General features: G+C 53.3%; 6 non-coding genes across 6 annotated transcripts; 4 read left to right on the top strand and 2 right to left on the bottom strand.

Moving 5' to 3' along the window:
- The first annotated feature begins 3,444 nt into the window (after positions 1 to 3,444).
- On the top strand, positions 3,445 to 3,516 carry TRNAP-AGG (transfer RNA proline (anticodon AGG)). Its single transcript has one exon. It is a non-coding gene; the product is annotated as a tRNA-Pro (tRNA).
- Positions 3,517 to 8,361: 4,845 nt separating this feature from the next.
- TRNAP-AGG (transfer RNA proline (anticodon AGG)) lies at positions 8,362 to 8,433 on the bottom strand. Its single transcript has one exon. It is a non-coding gene; the product is annotated as a tRNA-Pro (tRNA).
- A 2,348-nt stretch (positions 8,434 to 10,781) lies between these two features.
- Positions 10,782 to 10,854, top strand: TRNAK-CUU (transfer RNA lysine (anticodon CUU)). The gene has a single exon. It is a non-coding gene; the product is annotated as a tRNA-Lys (tRNA).
- Positions 10,855 to 11,944: 1,090 nt separating this feature from the next.
- TRNAP-CGG (transfer RNA proline (anticodon CGG)) lies at positions 11,945 to 12,017 on the top strand. The gene has a single exon. It is a non-coding gene; the product is annotated as a tRNA-Pro (tRNA).
- A 3,280-nt stretch (positions 12,018 to 15,297) lies between these two features.
- On the bottom strand, positions 15,298 to 15,370 carry TRNAR-CCU (transfer RNA arginine (anticodon CCU)). The gene has a single exon. It is a non-coding gene; the product is annotated as a tRNA-Arg (tRNA).
- A 1,115-nt stretch (positions 15,371 to 16,485) lies between these two features.
- TRNAK-UUU (transfer RNA lysine (anticodon UUU)) lies at positions 16,486 to 16,558 on the top strand. The gene has a single exon. It is a non-coding gene; the product is annotated as a tRNA-Lys (tRNA).
- The last annotated feature ends 1,159 nt before the right edge of the window (positions 16,559 to 17,717 follow it).

Consider the following 17,717-nt stretch of genomic DNA (forward strand, 5'->3'; position numbering starts at 1 on the left):
TGGGTATCACTAGAGACTAGTAAGGATCGCAGTGTGATCCTCGCTTAGGGTGTGGGAGGTGTTGGGTTCCAATCAGGGACGATTTCTCATCATCAAACTCTCAGCCCTCCTTTGGACGAGAAGCCTGAAGCAAATCAGGAAGGCTCCATGACCTCCCCTCGAGGACAAGCCAGGGAGGCCTTCCTTTCCAGGTGGATGCTGGACTCCTTGCTAGCGGGGCAGCGCTGTTCAGGAAGAAACGAGCACCAACCCCAGTTTTGACCCCTACATCAGGGTTCCAGAACTGTGAGGGTTTTCTGGGGCCGAGCTCAGGCCAAGAGGGACCCCGAGATGCTCGAGGCTCACCCGGGCTGGCCGGTTGGGAGGTGGCAGAGTCTCATTCTCAAGGTCCTGGATTTGTGTCCCATATTGGGTGAAATTTCTGGCCTGGGAGGCTTTCACACTCGCCCGGGCCACAGGGACTCCCTCTTCCTCCTGGTCACCTGTCCCCTCCTCTAGCTGTTGGAGACTGGGTGGCCCTCGTGGCCTGGGGGAGACTGGCTCTGCGGCTCCGGGGCCCTAGCGTGCGGGAGCCCCCTCTCCGTGAGGTTCCGGCAGCGCAGCAACTCTTCTTCTGCAATCGAAACCGAAACTTCCTCCGGCTCAAGTCCCTGCGGGGCCCGGCTGCCGGAACTCGGCCCAGGAGCGGAGGGCGGAGCGGCGGTCTCAGGTCTCCAAAGATTGACGTCAGAAGCTATTCAGGTTCCGGCTCGTTGGTCTAGGGGTGTGATTCTCGCTTTGGATGTGAGAAGTCACGGGTTCAAATCCTGGATGAGCCCCACTTTCTTTTTTTCAGACATCCCCAGTTTTCGGGCTGAAGACTCTGGAGCTCTACGGAGTCCTAGAGAGGATCTTGGTCCCCGCCTGCCGCGATCCGATCGGGCTGCGCCCAGTTCCGTGCTGCTAAGTGGCCATCGCTCCGCTTGGGGCAGGTGTTTCCAGGCCGGATGCTTCGTCCTCGGGCCTCCGGGAGTGGCCTGGAGGCCTGGCGCTGGGGGAAGGAGCCCGAAGGGTGGGGGTGGGGAGGCAAACACTTATGTCTCCGCTCGCGGGAGACCAGGTCTGTGTGCCAAACGGTCACTGGACCTGGGGTGACGATGTAACTTGGTCTGGGCGTGTATTTTTGCTTTGGGTCATAAATTCAAATTCCGGACAAGCCCACGTTTCAACGTCTTTTTCCTACTTGAGGGGCTGCCAAAAGGGCCTTCCACGACCAAGGGAAGGAAGGAAACCGCATCGGAGACTGAGCATGGGGACCGCGAAGGACCTGAGGTCTCCGCAGGTGTCCAGAGGGCGGTGCTCTAGACAAGGGGTCTCTTCTCCAAGTTGGAAGAACCGCAATGTTTACATAGGTTTTATTATTATTCTCTGAGGCCAACAGATCCAGCCATTGAGAAGATGGCTTGTTATTCACAGTTTCCAAGAGGAGGGGGCACACCTCCACGTGGCGGGAGGGGGGCACAGGGGAAGCACCAGAGTCAGTCAGGAGGTGGAAGGAATGAGAAGAAAATGTGGGCAAAAGAGGCTTTCTTGTGGTTTCACGAAAGGTGAAACAGGTGAGGCAGGGAAAACAGGTTTAAATGGGTTAGTTTGAATAATTTCAGTGGGCTCTGGGGCATAGGTGCTGTCCCTAGTTGTCTGTTTCCCAGCCTTGAGGTGATTCTGGCATATGGGTTGTGGCCCAGAGAGTAAGTCTGATAAAACAGGTGGTGTGGACTCTGGATTGGTTGGTTTGTATCCGAAATGCCTGCTGGCAGAGGAATTGTTTACTATCTCCTAGAATTGGCCAACCTTGGGAGGGGCATTCCCTCCAGAGTCCTCAAGGATCCAGACATCAAAGAATCAGAATACAGAAAAGAAAAGACATGTGTGACACGGGCAGGGACTGAGGCTTTGGTTGAAATTTCAGGTCCCCCAGTCTGGGAAGAGCTTCCTGATCCCAGGCCCAGGGGATTATGGCACAGAACCCCTGCCAGGTGAGCTGCTGAAGAGCCAGATCTTCCCAGAACATGCAGAGGGGGCAGGGGGCTGGTGGGCCTCTTCTCTGACCTAAACGCTTGGGTTTCTCCAGTTAAGCCCAGGGTCGTGCATGCTGGGTGCCCCTTTCATGCCTCCTCACTCTCAAGTCCCCGAGTGAGTGGGTTTCCTGCACAGAACCCCCGGCCCCACTTGGATTTCTAGGGAGGCCTCTCCCACCCCTGAGGCCTGGTGGGGGTCAACCAGGGTTACCAGGCTCCCTGGCCAGCACTTTCTTCTCCTATAGCTAGAGCCTTTTAAGACTCCCCTTTCCTTGAGGGGAAAGCACTACTGCCCCCGCCAGCAGGTTAGCTCCTCTGCAAAGTCCTCTTCTGTGTCAGTGGTGTCCCTCCCTCAGGCCTGCCTTAACCCCCTTTGGCACCCGGTGGCGTCTGCTCCCCTCTACCCATGCCCTCAGTCTAGGGCCTGCCTCCAGCTGGGGATTTGTCCAGTGAACAGGAAGTGCGAACTGCAGAGGAAGGTCCCTGTGGAGCAGTTCTTACCCTCACTTTGGCTTCAAATCCCCAAGGAGCCCAGTTTGCTTTTTCTGGTCATTTTATGGCAGAAACGGAATCCCTGGCAGAGCTGGTGTGGGGTCGGGGCCTGTGAGGATGGATCATGTAGCAGGCCCAGGGGGTGGTGGACCCAGATCCCAGTTGGACTTGAGTGGCCAGATCGGGCCTGGACACTTAAGTCTGGTGTCTGGGTGTGCTCAGCGGACAGGGAGGGGCTGTGACCCAGGTCACAGCAATGACAACGTCAACTCAGGGTGGGGAGTGTCCCCTGAGGGCTCCCTGAGTTTCCTCAACTTCCTCCTTCATCTTTTTGCTCCCTACCTAAACCCCCTCGCCGGGGCCCCTTCCCAGCTGCTGTCTGCACTGGGACGCGAGTCTGGGGCTCCGGGAGGCAGTTCTCTGGGCTGGACGGGGTGTGAGACTCGGGACCCCGCGGCGGGTCTTTCCAGTGAGTGGTGTGGGGGTGGGGGTGGCGGTCCCGGGGGCGTCCTGGGAGCCCGCCACGCCGGGGGCAGGGGGCCAAACCCGGCTCTCAGCTTCACTCTGCTGCCCAGCCCTTAGCCCGGTGACGGAAGAGGGAGCTGGGGACGTTCTCCTGAGCTGATCGTCTCAGTTTTCCATGAGCAGAGAGGAGAGCAGAGGAGCGGGACCCTCCAAAACCTGCATCGGGAATTGCCGACTTGGGAGTCTCAGAGTGTGGCAATGCTGAGCCTTCCCATCCCCCTCCTATCCATGGAATCAAATCCTTCCCTGGGGATTTGACATTCGTGGGGAAAAGGGAAACGATCTATGGACGAGAAAACCGAGACAGTCCAGACCAGCGAGGACAGAGCCACGTTGAACTCAAGAGGAGAGCAGAAAGCCCCCAAAAGGTGGCTCGTTGGTCTAGTGGTATGATTCTCGCTTAGGGTGTGAGAGGTCCCGGGTTCAAATCCCGGACGAGCCCCTGTTTTAAAAAGCAGTTGGGATGTGTCCCGGGGAAACACCGCTGTCGCGTTTACCAGATATGGACATGCCCACGCTGGTTTTCACCCTCATCCTTCCTCACGGTGGTCTGGGCTCCTCTGCCCTGTAGCGTCACTCCTGTTTGAGAGACGATTGTGACTTGGAATCCAGTACATCTCTCACTCCCAAAGGAACATCCTAGTATAAGTTGAGCTTTTTACACCACGCTCTCTTGCAGATGCAGAGATAATAGTAGCAGCTCGCTTCGTCGACTAAATAAACCGAAGGAGAAACTGGTGGGTGGCTTTTCTCTGGTAGCCAGGTTCAAATCTTTGATGGACCCATTTCTAAGGTTCCTTTGGTTAAAGAAGTTGAGGAATCAAGTGGGTTCGCGGACCCACTGTAAGGAGGAGACACCAGGCCTGTGAGAGCTTGGGCGGGGTGACTCATTGTGAAGTGACAGGCTGCGGATGTGGCAGCATCTGGACCCGGTTCGTCGGACTAGCCTTTGGTGCATTTTGTACCTAAACCGAATGCGAGGAATTGCTTAGAGGTTCTGTCAAAAGAACACCCAACGTGGGGCTCGAAACAAGGACCCTGAGATTAAGAGTCTCACACTTTACCGATGAAGCTAGCCGGGCACCCATGCTTGATAGACTGCGGCCACGTTTGGAAACTTGATTGGCTGTGGATAACTCAAAATGACTGGGCTGGGTAGGCCCCGGGGTCAGCGGGGACGTGGAGCACCCTTGGGCGACCTGAGTGTTGAGAATGCCCGGAATTCGCCGTGTCCCCAGCCGGAGAGCAGCTGGGGGGGGGGGCGGTAAGGCTCCACACTGACCGACGGACTGAAGGACAGACAGCGGCTCTGCCACCCCCCGGGAGCCCTGAGGCACGGATAGAACTCGGGGCGGGCCAGCCCGAGATGATCCCGCGACGCGCAGACACGCGGCCCGAAATGGGGCAATGATAAGGGACCCACCACCGTATATGCGCAAACAAGCCCGTGAACCCAAAATAATTGTTAGACTTAACTGGATTCCACTTGTTCGCATAACTCCATCCATACTTCCTTTGAATTATCTAAAAGAAATTTATTTTTATTTAAAAACTTATTTTGCCCCAACATTTCTTGGTCTGTCCTTTGGACGATCTTGAGTTGATGGAACCAGCGACCTGGTGGTGGATTGCTGGAGGGGATTGGATACCCCGTGGTGCCTGCCGCCCCGACACCTACCCTGCTCATGCCCTCTGCTTTAGGATCCAATCTCCCCCGATTCAAGGTCAGAAATGAGACGTCACTGGAGGGAGCAAGCGGATCCTTGCATGCCAGGAGTGAGACCCAGGAAGGTCGGGGCTGGGGCACCCCCCGCCCCAGCCTCCTCCCGGCTTGGCTCTCCAGAGCAGAAAGGAACTTCAGATACATAATGGATTGGGAGTGGACCTAGGGGTTGTCTGCTCCTTCCCTACCCCAAATTCTGGAGACAGGGCGCCTCGGAGAATCTGCTGAGGACTCAGTGAGATTTCAGACTCCACCAACCTCGATGTGCGGACCTGGCCTGCATCCTGAATCTAGCCAGCCAAATAAGGAGTGGAGGTTAGGAGGCAGCAGGAACCTGCATGCGCACTGAGCACGAGAGGACACTGCAGCATCACCGTTAATGTTGTTGGATGTGCACATGGCATTGCGAGTATTTTATATAATTTTTAAAAATTTATTTATTTATTTTTGGCTGTGTTGGGTCTTCGTTTCTGTGCGAGGGGCGTTCTCTAGTTGCGGAGAGCGGGGACCACTCTTCATTGCGGAGTGCGGGCCTCTCACTATCGCGGCCTCTTTTGTTGAGGAGCACAGGCTCCATTCGCGCAGGCTCAGTAGTTGTGGCTCATGGGCCTACTTGCTCCGTGGCATGTGGGATCCTCCCAGGCCAGGGCACGAACCCGTGTCCCCTACATCGGCAGGCAGACTCTCAACCACTGCGCCACCAGGAAAGCCCTGCGAGTATTTTAGAACAAAGGACTTTATTTGTAGAGATATTGGGGGGGGGGAGGCAAAAAGCTTTTACGGGTTAAGCAATGCTATATGTGCTTTAAAATACGTCAGAAAAAAAAGTAGAGGGAGATAGATTTCAAAAATACACGGGAAGGGGCCGTGTCCCGCGCGGGCCGCCGTCATGGGCGCGGGCGGCGGGAGCGCGGAGCGGCCGTAGGTCCCTGCTCCTAAGGCGCGGGGCTGCGGCCTCGGGGCCCACACGCCGCCTACTCCCCGACGGCGGGGACCTTGAGGCCGCGCCCCCAGGCGCCGGGAAGCGCTCAGTCACGTTGGCCGCTGTTGTCTTACGGGCGGTTCCACGTGAGACCGCGTCCGCCGCCTTCTTGTCGGGGGTCCCGCCCTCTGGGCCTCATAGCCCCGTAGGCCTGTCCCGAAATACCGTCACGGTGGGGTCAGACCTCAACCTAGGGGTTTGGGGCGGACACCAGCGTTCGGCCCGTAACAAGATGGGAGCCGCATTTCCCAGAAATTCCTCTGGAAGTTCGAGTTTGCCGAGGAGAAATCTGGAGGCAGCCAGAAGTGTGGCCTTGAACTTCAGGGCTGCTCTCCAGGGAGCCTTCGTGAAGCACCTGCTTCCCTGCTGCAGACGAGAGACGGGCGAGGGCTCTCCACGGCTGGGGACGGCAGTGGACCCCCGTGAGCTTCAGACCGTCCACCTCGGTGCTTGGGCTGAGGTCGTGGCAACAGTTTCCCTGACTTTCCTCCCCCACCTCATTCGGTGCAAGCCCCTGATTTCCCGTGACCCCAGACACCTATGGTCGCTTTACGTTTTCCTGATGGACCGTTGCTTGATTTGGTTGTGGGTTCTGGAAGGTGTGGTAGATTCTATTTTTCCCAATTATTGGCTTTCTTCCTTGATGTTGAACTTGGCCATGTGACTTCAAAGGCATCTGTACAGTAACCAGAGCTGACTTTCAGGAAGAAACTTTAAAAGCTGTTGTGAGGGTCACCCCTCCCCTTCCTGCCCACAGTGTGAAAACAGCATCTGCACAGTTAGGGCTGCTTTTTCACCCTGGACCCTGGAATGAACACACAGCCACAGCCAAGCTACAGCCACTGCAGCTGCTAGGTAGCACCAGCACGAAATAAACAGTTGTGATACTGAGAAAAACAACAACAACATGGGAATGGAGGAGGCTGTGGTGTTTGGGGGCAGGGGGTTATGTAATTCTGCCAGATTTTGTTGTTGTTTTTTGAGAACTCTAACACTAAGGATTATTTTGAAAACTTTCTTCTTTGATCAAAGAATGGAGAGGTGCGAGTACACCCTCTCCTAAAGTTTATTTTTTAAAAAAAACCCACTGGAAATTTTCAGCTACTATGTCTTCTAAAACTAGCCCCATTTTTCTCCTCTCTTGGGTCTTCAATGACTCCAATATTATATATTTTGTTAAAGCCCCATAGATCCTTGAGTCTCTGTTATTTGGTTTATTTTATTTTTTAAGTTTATTTTCTCTGTTCTTCAGATTGGGCAACTTCTATTGTTCTGTCTTCAAGTTTACTGATTCTTCTGTCTTGTTCATTCTTCTGTGGCCCATCAATTAAGCTTTTTATTTTGGTTATTGTATTTTTCAGTTCTAAGTTTTCCATTTGGCTATTCTTTATATCTTCCATTTATTTGAGACTTTCACTGTTTAAATTTGTTTCAAGTAGCTTGTAATTGCTACTTGAAGCATTTTTACCACGGCTGCTTCACCCACCTTTACCCTCCTTGGCAGATGGTTCCAACATTTGAGTCGGCGTCTCTTGTCATTTCTCCTTCAAGTTGAAATTTTCCTGGTTCTTAGTTTGACCAGTGATTTTCAATTGCATCTTGGGCATTTTCGGTATTACGTTATGAGACTCTAGATCTCATTTAAATCTTCTGGTTTGCAGCCTTCTCTGACTAGATGCCCCCCTGGTAGGGAAAGAGGGGGCTGCCCTGTTGCTGTCTGGTGGGGGCAATTCACACAGGGTGGGACCTCCTTACTGCTGGGCTGGAGTAGATGTTAGTGCTCTCCAGTAGGCCTCGGCTGATGCCCCTTGTCTGGGGGTAGGAGGGGTGCCTCTTACTGCTACCCATGTGGACAAAGAGAAGGTTGGGGCAACATGGATGTCCATCATTAGAGGCTGGATTAATGCAGTGCGAAGGTGCTGTTACTAGGTCCTGGGCCACCGGCTGAGGTGGCTCTGAGGTTTCTGTTCAGATCCCAGGAAGGGAAAGAGGAAGTGAGAAGAAACTGAGGCCGAAGTTAAGGGGTCCTCTTCGTGAAGTGCACGCTCAGGGCAGTCCTACCCAGCCGCCCAACTCTCCCCTTTCTCCCCGTGGGAGGGGGGGGGTTGTCTCTGGAGACTCCCCGATCCTCCACTGGTCATTAACAACAGAAGCAGCGCAGCCCGGCGGCCAGAGCCTAGCTCACCCGGAACACAGTTGGGGGCTTTCCCGGACCGGGGCCGGGATGGAAGTTCCCCAATTCCCAGCCCAGCAGCGTCGGCTCGGCGCTCCCTCTGGCGGCCAGAGGGGAAAACCACCTGGGAGTGTTGAGCCTCAGAGGGATGGGCGGAGGGCGAGGTGTCCCAAGCTGAGGCTGTGGCCTCCGGCTGTGCGTGGAGATCTTTCTCCTTACCTCCCACTCCCTAAACTAATATGGAGCCCAAATTCAGGACTCAGATTCAGGACTTCTGGCCCTTCCGATCAGGCTGGCGGGCTGGATGTGGGCGGTGGAGGTCGATGTGCCCTCAGAGCCATTTTTCGTTCCCGCAGGAGTCCCTGGGCTGGGTACCCTGGGAGTTCTTGGGATAAAAAGAAAGGGGAACAGGCTCGTCCAGGACTTGAAACCGGGACCTCTCGCACCCTAAGCGAGAATCATACCCCTAGACCAACGAGCCACAATAGACCTGAGCTTCTGGCTGCCTATTCCAGGTTATCTTCACACCATTTCCCTGTGCAGCCTCAGGTCCCCGTTTTCCCCATTCTGAGCGGCCCCTGCATTGAGCTCGGATAAGTTCAGCTCTCAGCCCTCGAGAAGAGGATAGCGCAGTGTCCCCGCCCCTGTGAGCACCAGGTCTCGGAGGCTGACGCTCTGCGGATCCGGGAATCCCTTGTGCCTCTCCTAGTCCTGGTCTTGGCTGGCGTCGCCACGCCCAGAAGACTGACGCCTCCACAGCAGGGAAACTTGAGGGTCCTTTCTTCTCTCTACAGCCCAAGGCTCAGGACAGAACTAGAGTCACGGTGCCTGGATTCCTCCGTCCCGACGAGCCCACGCGCGACGCAGCTGTCGCTCTCCTCCATTGGAAGCGAATTGGGATTCAGAGAAATGTGCGTCTCGTGAGGCTTAGGGACCAGGCGCACCGGTCACCCCAGAGGACCAGTTAGTGTGGCCGGGGCCTTTCCCGGGGCCCTCCCGTAGGAGCCTCCGTCCCTGAGCTGGTGGCCTTGTCCACAGCCCTCACCTCTCCCAGCCCCGGAGGCTCTGTCCTCTCCAGAGCTCTGCAGAGGGTCCCCAGCCCGCTCTTCCCTGTGCATCCCAGCACCAGCACTAAAATGTTCAGAAGAGCTCATGCCTAGATTCCGATGGGCTTTCTCAACCTCAGATACTACCCTCGCGTGTCCCTCTTGCTCCTGCGACCTCAGTGACCCTCCTCTCCACCGAGCATTCTGGCTCCATTCTGCATTCATCCCACAAACTCCCTGCGCCGGATCCTTAGCCAGGCCCCGCGCTGAGAACTCTGCAGGGACAAGATTTGTGGGGACCAGCCCCACCCAGAGAGGCCGTGGTCTTTGAGCACGGAGAGGCACACACCTGGAAGGGAGGGGTCACAGGCTGGGGCAGGGAGGCTGGTTCAAGTCCTGACACAGGGGCAGAGTGAGGAGGGGGAGACGGGGGAAGGGCAGAGTGGGTGGGCTTGACTGGAGTGCACGTTGGAAGAGGGGCTGTTGCAGGGTCCGAGGGTGGAAGGAGGGGAACCACATAGCCTTGGTGTGGGGGGAAGGCCCATGGCCTAATGGGGTCTCGCAGGCCTTTAAAGCCAGAGATTGTGAGCCCCAACTCCACCGGGAGCAGGGACTGCGTGTTGGGTCTTGGAGAAGGTTTCTGTTGCCCGGGTTTGGGGCAAATGGAGCTCCAGCTTTGGACATCGGCATAACTTAGCTCCTCCTACAGACCCCCGAGGCTGGGATGAGGGTGTTCTGGTTACTTTGCTAAGGCTGGGCTGGGAGGCGGTAAGAGGCTACTCATTCAGTCTAGCTCTTCTGACTTTTCAATAACGGCAGCTTTTCTAGAGTCTGGGACTTTGTGGAGAAGTAGAGGGAGGTCAGGAACAGAATCCCACCCAGGATCGGTTTTCCTAGCTGAGCAGGAATGGTAAACGATGTGCCCCTCCCCCAGGGAACTTCTGGACAGATGAACCATTGTGGGTGGGTCCCAGGACCAGGTTCGGATTTTTCCATTATATTCCCAAGACATTGGTAGTCTTGGGCAGGCTGTGGCTCCGTGGAGTCACAGAGGTAAGGACTCTACAATGGGACAAACAGAACTGGCCAACGAGCCCTCCCCTCTGGGACTTCGTGGGCCTCTCTGTGGCCCTGCACATAGATCCACAGAGGAATGGGAGGGGGCTGATTCTTTGGGTCATTTTAAAAGAATTGGAGCCATAAATAGGCAGGGGCTCGGTACTGAGTTAGGGTTTGGGTTTATGTAAGCAGAGGGAGTGTCAACCCAGGCTCCCCTGATCCTCGAGAGAGGCTGTTCCTTGCCCCCATCCTCAAACCCCAAGGACCACCCTGAATGACCCCGACCCAGGGCTGTGACTGATGGCCAGGCGAAAAAAGTCTAAAAACCAGAAAGGCAGGACAGGCCACGGAGTCAAGGGAGCCTTGTTAAGCTGATGGGCGGGATGTCAATGGCCAACAGCCAATCTTCACAAGTGTATCCTCTTTCCCAAAACATGTAAAACACAGAACCACAGAGCATAGGGCACTTCCACACATGGGCGGGCCCCACGCCAAAAATTCCACTTTAACACCAGGTGAAAGATTCCCTGTCCGCTGACAGCTGGCTGAGAATGGGGGGCAGGGTGGGGTAGTGGTGCCGGGTTTGGATGTCCAGAATCCCAGGCAAGGACTGTGTCCAGCCGCCAGAAGGCTGACTCCGGGGGCGGCTGCACCTTTGCCATTTTTTGCAGGACCTGCCTTTGGGACTCTGAAGAGCAGGGCGTCAAAGATTGCTCTTGTCTTTGCCCGGCTAGCTCAGTTGGTAGAGCATGACACTCTTAATCTTAGGGTTGTGGGTTCGAGCCCCACGCTGGGCGCAGCTTTTGCCAAGCTGGGGTGAGGGAGTTCAGATTCTCTCCTGTGGACAAGTTCCAGGACCTCAACACACCATTGCCTGAGCTAGGGTTACAGACCATCGTGGAGCTCCGGAGAAGGCATGGGACCTTTGCTTGGTAAAGGAAGGATAGACAGGGTGAAGTGGGTGAAGACACCTGTATGGTCTTTTATTTTATTTATTTTAAAATTTTTTTTTAATGATTGTTTGACCTCTTGGAGGGGCCCGCTGGCTAGGAAGAGACTGCCAACCCCAGGATCAGCTAATTCTAGAGAAAGTAAACTGTTTGCAAACCAACCAATTTCCAGTCCACACCCTTACCCAACTCCTTATCTAACTTTCACACACCAGGCCAATATTTCCCCTGCCTCAAATCACCCAGGGCTAGATATTAGACCCCTAGGGACAGCCTCTACACCCTAAAACCCACTGAATTATTCAAACGAGCCAGCCACTGTTTACCACACTCTTCCTTACTTTTCCCGCGGAAAGAATTTGCCCGAACTGCAGGAGGCTCGCAAGGGGGTCGTGGCCCACCCTGCGGCTCTTTGGGGATCAACAGGAAGAGCCAGAATCCTCTATCGGAGCTCTCTTCTCCCCGCCGCAGGCTGGCAGCCGTGGAGCCCGGCGCAAAAAGCGGAACCTTCACCTCCTTCCCCCCTGGAGATTCCAGGGCAGGGGCCCCACCGTAGGACCAGGGCCTACTTGATGCCCGTCCCCTGCCTCCTGCCTGCTCCCCAGCCACAATTCACAGCCTCACGGCTGTCAGCCTGAGGCTCGGGTTCCCCTGGAGAGTAAGGTGCTCTCCGGGTCACCCAAGTCTCTCGTCCCCGCCCCCACATTTCTGCTCTTCCCTCCCCTGGGGCAAGAGTCAATCCCCTGTGGTCCAGGAATCAATCCCCTCCGCCCTGTCCGGGCTTAGCGGACCCCTCTTTCTGCCCCTCCCGGCCTGGGTTTCCTGGGTCTCCCCGCTGTGATTCCAGTGCTCCTCCCAGTCCACTTCGGAATAAACCCTCGTCACGGGGCGATGGGAATAGTTGTGAAGAAAGCACAGTGAGCTGGCTTACTAGGGAGGCTCGTTGGTCTAGGGGTATGATTCTCGCTTCGGGTGCGAGAGGTCCCGGGTTCAAGTCCCGGACGAGCTCAAGTTATCTGTTCCGGTTTTTCACTGTTTTAAAGCTCGGGGATGAGAGACTGAGCCTAGAGACTCATCCGGCCATGCGTGTTGCGCTCTGCTCCAGGCCCACCGGTACTGACCCGGGCCCCCAGCCCGGGGAACCTAACCGCAGAGGTCCAGGCAGCCCTTGAACTCCCCAGTCAGCAAAAGCAGCTACGTTGAGTTCTTCGATCAGGGCAGCTCTTCCACGGCTGGACACTGGTTTCCTCCGGCTGGTCTGACTGAGATTGCTGCTTTAAGTGTAAAAATATGCATTGGCTTTTGAAGGCTTTGTTCAAAAAAAGTAAGAAGTCTGAGTATGTGCTGAAATGATACTTTGGATATGTTGTGTTAATTAAAATACATTACACTTAATTTTACCTTTTTACTCATATTTTTTAAATCTGTGGGAATTCCCTGGCGGTCCAGTGATTAGGACCCCGCGCTCTCAATGGCGGAGCCCCGGGTTGGATCCCTGATCTGAGAATTAAGATCCTGCAAGCTGCGTGGCGAGGCCAAAAAAATTTAATTTAATTTAATTTAAAGACTTAAAAAAAGATCTGCTGCTAGATGAGTTTAAATGACAGATGTGGCTCGTTTTTGTGGCCTTCAACAATGGACTGCGCTGGGCTATAGACATGACTTTTGTTGTTGGGGACAGAGGTCCCAGATCCAAGTGCTGACCGAACCCGTAGTTGTAAAAACATTCCCTTCTGTTATAGACCCTGCAGCGGGGGGAGTGGGGGGTCGCATTCCTCCCAACACAGGCTCTGGACTCAAGACGTTTAGCCCTGTAGGCCTTAATTTCACCATCTGTTAAAGGGGGACAGTTTTGGTTCAAAACAATTTATTTAAAAGACCGTCCTTTCCGCCACTGCTTTGTAGTGCAGACCTTCACAAATCAAGAATCTGAGTACGTGTGATTCTAATACTGCGCTGCTTTGTTCCATGATCTGTTTACCCTTGTGACCAAAATAATTTCGGCTCATAATAAATCTTGGTATTCAGGAGTGTAAATCTCCAAAATTTGTTTTTCAAATTTGTTTTTGTTATTGTTGGCCATTTGCACTTTCATATAAGTGTTAGAATCAGCTTGTCAATTTATACAAAAATAGTGATTGGGATTTTGATTGGTCTAACATTGATTCTGTAGGTCAGTTGGGGGTGATTTGATATCATTACGATAATGTCTTTCAACTCATGAACGTGATGTATCTCTTCATTTATCAAGGTCTTCTTTAATTTATCATAATAGTGTTTTATATTTTTCTGAGAGAGGTCTGGCACATCTTTCATTAGAATTTTTGCTAGGTATTTGATTTTGTGGATGCTATTATAAATTATATCACTGAATATAATTTTCTATGTTTTGCAGTTACATAAAAATACATTTTTGTATATTAATTTTAGATTCAGTTACATTATGAAACTAATTATTTTTAATCTGTAGGATTTTCTACCTATTCAGGCATGTCCTTTATGAATCATGGCAGTATTGTTTAATTATTTCCAATCCTTACTTATACCTTTTAACTACTTTTCTTGACTGGTTGCACTAAGACCTCGAATAAGATGTTAAATTGAAATGTGATAGGAGACATTCTTGTTTTGTTTCAGAATTCATGGAGAGAAGCTTTCAAAATTCTTCCATTAAATATGTTTGCCATCTTTTAGTTTAATAGTTATTATTTGTCAGTTATTATTGCTATGTAACACTCTCAAATGTAGTGGCATAAAGCAATATTTTATTATGCTCATTGATTCTGTGGGTCAGGAATTCAACAGGGAAGAGCAGGTATAACTTGTGTCTGTTAAATTTGGGGCCTGGCTGCAAAGACTTGAAGTCTAGAAACATCTGGAAGGTCCTTTAACAACACATCTGTCATATGAACTGAGATGAATCAAATACTGAGCTCAGCTGGTGCTGTGGAATGGAGCATCTGTACATGACCTCTCCATGTGGCTTGAGCTTCCTCACAGCATGGAAGATTCAGCCTAATTGAATTTCTTACCTGGCAACTTGGAACCCCATGTGTTCTACTGAACAAGATGGAAGTTGCATCCCCCTTCATGATTCAACCTTGGAGGTTCTACAGTGCCACTTCTGCCATACATTATTGTATGAAGAAGTCACAGCCCACTGAGGCTCAGGGAGAAGAGACACAGATGCCACTTCTCAGTGGAAAGAGTGTCAAATAATTTTGTGGTCATTGAAAAAGTTCTATTCAGACTTACAGATATGGAGAACAAACTAGTGGTTACCTGTGGGGAGAGGGCAAGGGGGAGGGGTATCACAAGTGCAAGGAGTTAGTAGGTAGAAACTATTATGTACAAAATAAGCTACAAGGCTATATTGTACATCACAGAGAATATAGCCAGTTTTTATAGTAACTATGAATGGAGTATAACCTTTAAAAAAATTTTAAATTTATTTTTGGGTCTTCGTTGCTGCATGTGGGCTTTCTCTAGTTGCAGCTAGTGGGGGGCTACTCTGTTGTAGTGCGCAGGCTTCTCATTGCGGTGGCTTCTCTTGTTGTGGAGCATGGGCTCTAGGTGTGCTGGCTCAGTAGTTGCGGTTCGCGGGCTCTAGAGCACAGGCTCAGTAGTTGTGGCCCACGGGCTTAGTCGCTCTGCGGCATTAAAATTGTGAATCACTATATGGTACACCTGTAACATATAATATTGTACATCAATTATACTTCAATTTTTAAAAGTTTTGATATATAATAAACTGTATACATTTAAAGTGCACAATTTAATGTGTTTTGACATTTGTGTACACCCAAACCATCACCACAGTCAAGATAATGAACATATTCATCATCCTCAAAAGTTTTCTCATAGCTCCTTGCTCTCTCTCCTACCCCTCAACACCAGTTTGCTGAGAGTTTTTTTAAAATCAAGAATGGAGGTTGGAGTTATCAAATGCCTTTACTGCATGTATTGAGGTGATCATATGGTCGTTTTTTAGTCTATAAGATGTACATTGATTTTTAAATGTAAACATTCTAGATAGATAGTTTAAAAATACATATCAGAACTTTAAAGATATTGCACCTCTGTGAGATGCCCCTCACCCCCCAGCTAGCCTCAGTGGGTTCAGCCCCAGGTGGCCCCAGCTCCCTTCTTTCCTCACCTTCAAGGGTGTAAAGAAACACCCGTCCCCTAACCTCGGGGGTCCTAGAAGGTGCAGCTTTCAGAGACGCGGCTGACAACAGTTTTTGCCGACAGAAGCCACCCCAGCATAGCGATGCCAAAATTGTGAGTGATTACCCCGGGTGGGACTCGAACCCACAATCCCTGGCTTAGGAGGCCAGTGCCTTCTCCATTAGGCCACCGGGGCGCACTACCTGGTAGTTGGCTTCCCGTCCAGGACCCGCCCCCTTCCACGCTTCCGGCGCCCTATGTCTGTTCCAGCATTTTGCTGTGCTGGTTGCTTTGTTTAGGACCCATCTCGGCCACCCCCGTGCCTGGTCCCGTTGGGTCCTGGGGCCTCCCCAGCTCATCGGCCGCCCAAAGTCCCCGCCGCCGCGCCTGGTGGGGACGGAGGAGGGAGCCGGGCCGTTGGTGGAAGCCGCCCTGCGTGTGCATCTCCGGGACTGGACCCCAGACCCCAGAACACCGAGCCTAACTTCACCCTCCCCTTGGAGGTATCGGGACCGAAACTTCTCCCAGGTTCCCTCCCCCGGAGCGGAGAATCCCGCCTCTGCCCCCGATGAGGGAGTCAGGGTGACCGAGTACCGGGAGCCTTATCTTCGTTCTGGCTTTTTGGTTTAAGGGTATGGTGCTAACCTTGGGGGCGACAGACCCCTCGCCCGAGTCTTGGGCATCCCGGAGTTTTCAGACCCTGTCTGTTTCAGGTGGGGCAAGCCGGGAAGGCTCCGAAGCCCCCTCCAGAAGGAGGAGCTCCACCAGGTCTCCCCTTTTTAGTGCCCAGCACAGGGGAGGCAGTCGCTTCGGATTTTTCCAGCTGGAGTAAGTGTCCTTCCCTGTTGGGAAGGACACTGGGACCTGTGGACAAGGACCGAGGTAGGGGTGCGGGGAGAGCTCGGAAGCTCTGCACTCGTCCTCGGACCGGCGCGGCACCTTGTCCCACGACGACGCCCTTGAGGGTCGGACCCAGGACCTGGCCCCGGGATCATTCTCAGGAAGAGAGAGGAGGTCGCAGCTCCTCGGATTCCGGGCCTCCAGACTGCGGACTCAGTGACCTCAGACCTCAAACCACCCCACCGGAGCACACGACAAAGGGGACCCGGTTTGTCTGCGGCGGAGGCTCCAGTGAGTGGGCCACTGTCCAGGAATCGGGACCCTGACATTCTTCTGCGGCGCTGGAACTTGCGCCACGAGTGGGAGTCTGAGCTCCAGGATTCGGTGCCTGTACTGGCCTGCGGGATTTAAAGGATGAGAAGAAAAGGGGTAGGAGTAGCCAGTCACCTGGGCCCCATCTGCACTTGTGCCGCCCGTCTAGCTCAGTCGGTAAAACCTGAGACTTTTAATCTCAGGGTCGTGGGTTTGAGCCCCACGTTGGGAGAATCTCCTATTTTAGGGACCCTTGTCTCCCGCCCAGGCTTTCAACATCTCCGAAGGCTGTTTGGAGAGATCTTCCCGAGAAAACACAAAATCCTAGTCTCCTCATTCTATGAGGAGGAAGAAGGAACCCCGTTTTGGGGTGTGATTTTCCCACAGAGGAGACATTTGAGGTGGGGGAGGGGAAGGGGTGTGGCTTAAACATGGAAAGGCAGAGCCAGGCCTGGAGGGGTCCCCACCCTATGGGGTGGTCTAGCATCTGCTCCCCTACTGACTGGGGTCTCCCTGCCTCACTCATACCCTTGAGTTGGCTTTGTGTGGGTCGATAGGGCCCCCTACATCCTCACACTAAAGGAGATTCACATTCTACCCCTCTCTATGGGTGGGTGGTAGGGTTGTCTTACCGCAGGGAATGCTCCAAGTGAGGGTGCTGGAGGAGAAAGCAACCAAACCTGGGGATCGAGAGGAAAAGAGGCCAGGTTGGACAGGGACACCCACGCAGGAGGCAGGGTCCTAACATCCCATTGCCCTTTGACTGAGGATCTGTGGTCACACTCCTGCTCCTAGCAGAGGAACAGGTTTGGATTTCAAACCACCCTCAGCCTCCTCCACTGCTGCCTCTGTCTCTGCAAGCAAAGGGCCTCAGAGCAGCCCTGACCCCAGAGCCCAAGGAACTCAACCAGTCTGCTCCTCCCGACAGCCCTGGGCCAGAGCCTGAAGCCTGGTAGGGACCCACACCTGTATCCTGGTCTCTGGAGGCCCCCAAGGCATGGGAATTAGGTGGAAGGAGCTGAGGACCCTCCCTGGTCTACCTGCCTCCAGGGCACCAGGCTCTGCCTTCCTCTTAAAACACCCCCTTACTCCCTTAGGCAGTGCCTAAGGCTGCTGCCGCTGTGGATGCAGGGGGGGTTGCTGAACTGAGGCTCTTATCTCAGGGACGTGGTCTGTACCGCACCTTGGACCTGCCTTTTATGGCTCTGGACCTTAGGGTTTAACTGAGGCCTCCACCCAGATACTCTTGGGCTCCCAGCATGAGTAAATATTACTATCTCATTGTGGAGCCCAGAACAACCTGGAATCCACAAAATAAAATAACGCATAGGACACCCCAAGATGTGGCCTCCTGGCCTTTTCCAGACATGTTGTGTTCAGACCCACAGGAG

Source organism: Kogia breviceps, chromosome 14 (genome assembly GCF_026419965.1).
Source record: "Kogia breviceps isolate mKogBre1 chromosome 14, mKogBre1 haplotype 1, whole genome shotgun sequence".
In the NCBI taxonomy this organism is placed as follows: Eukaryota; Metazoa; Chordata; class Mammalia; order Artiodactyla; family Physeteridae; genus Kogia; species Kogia breviceps.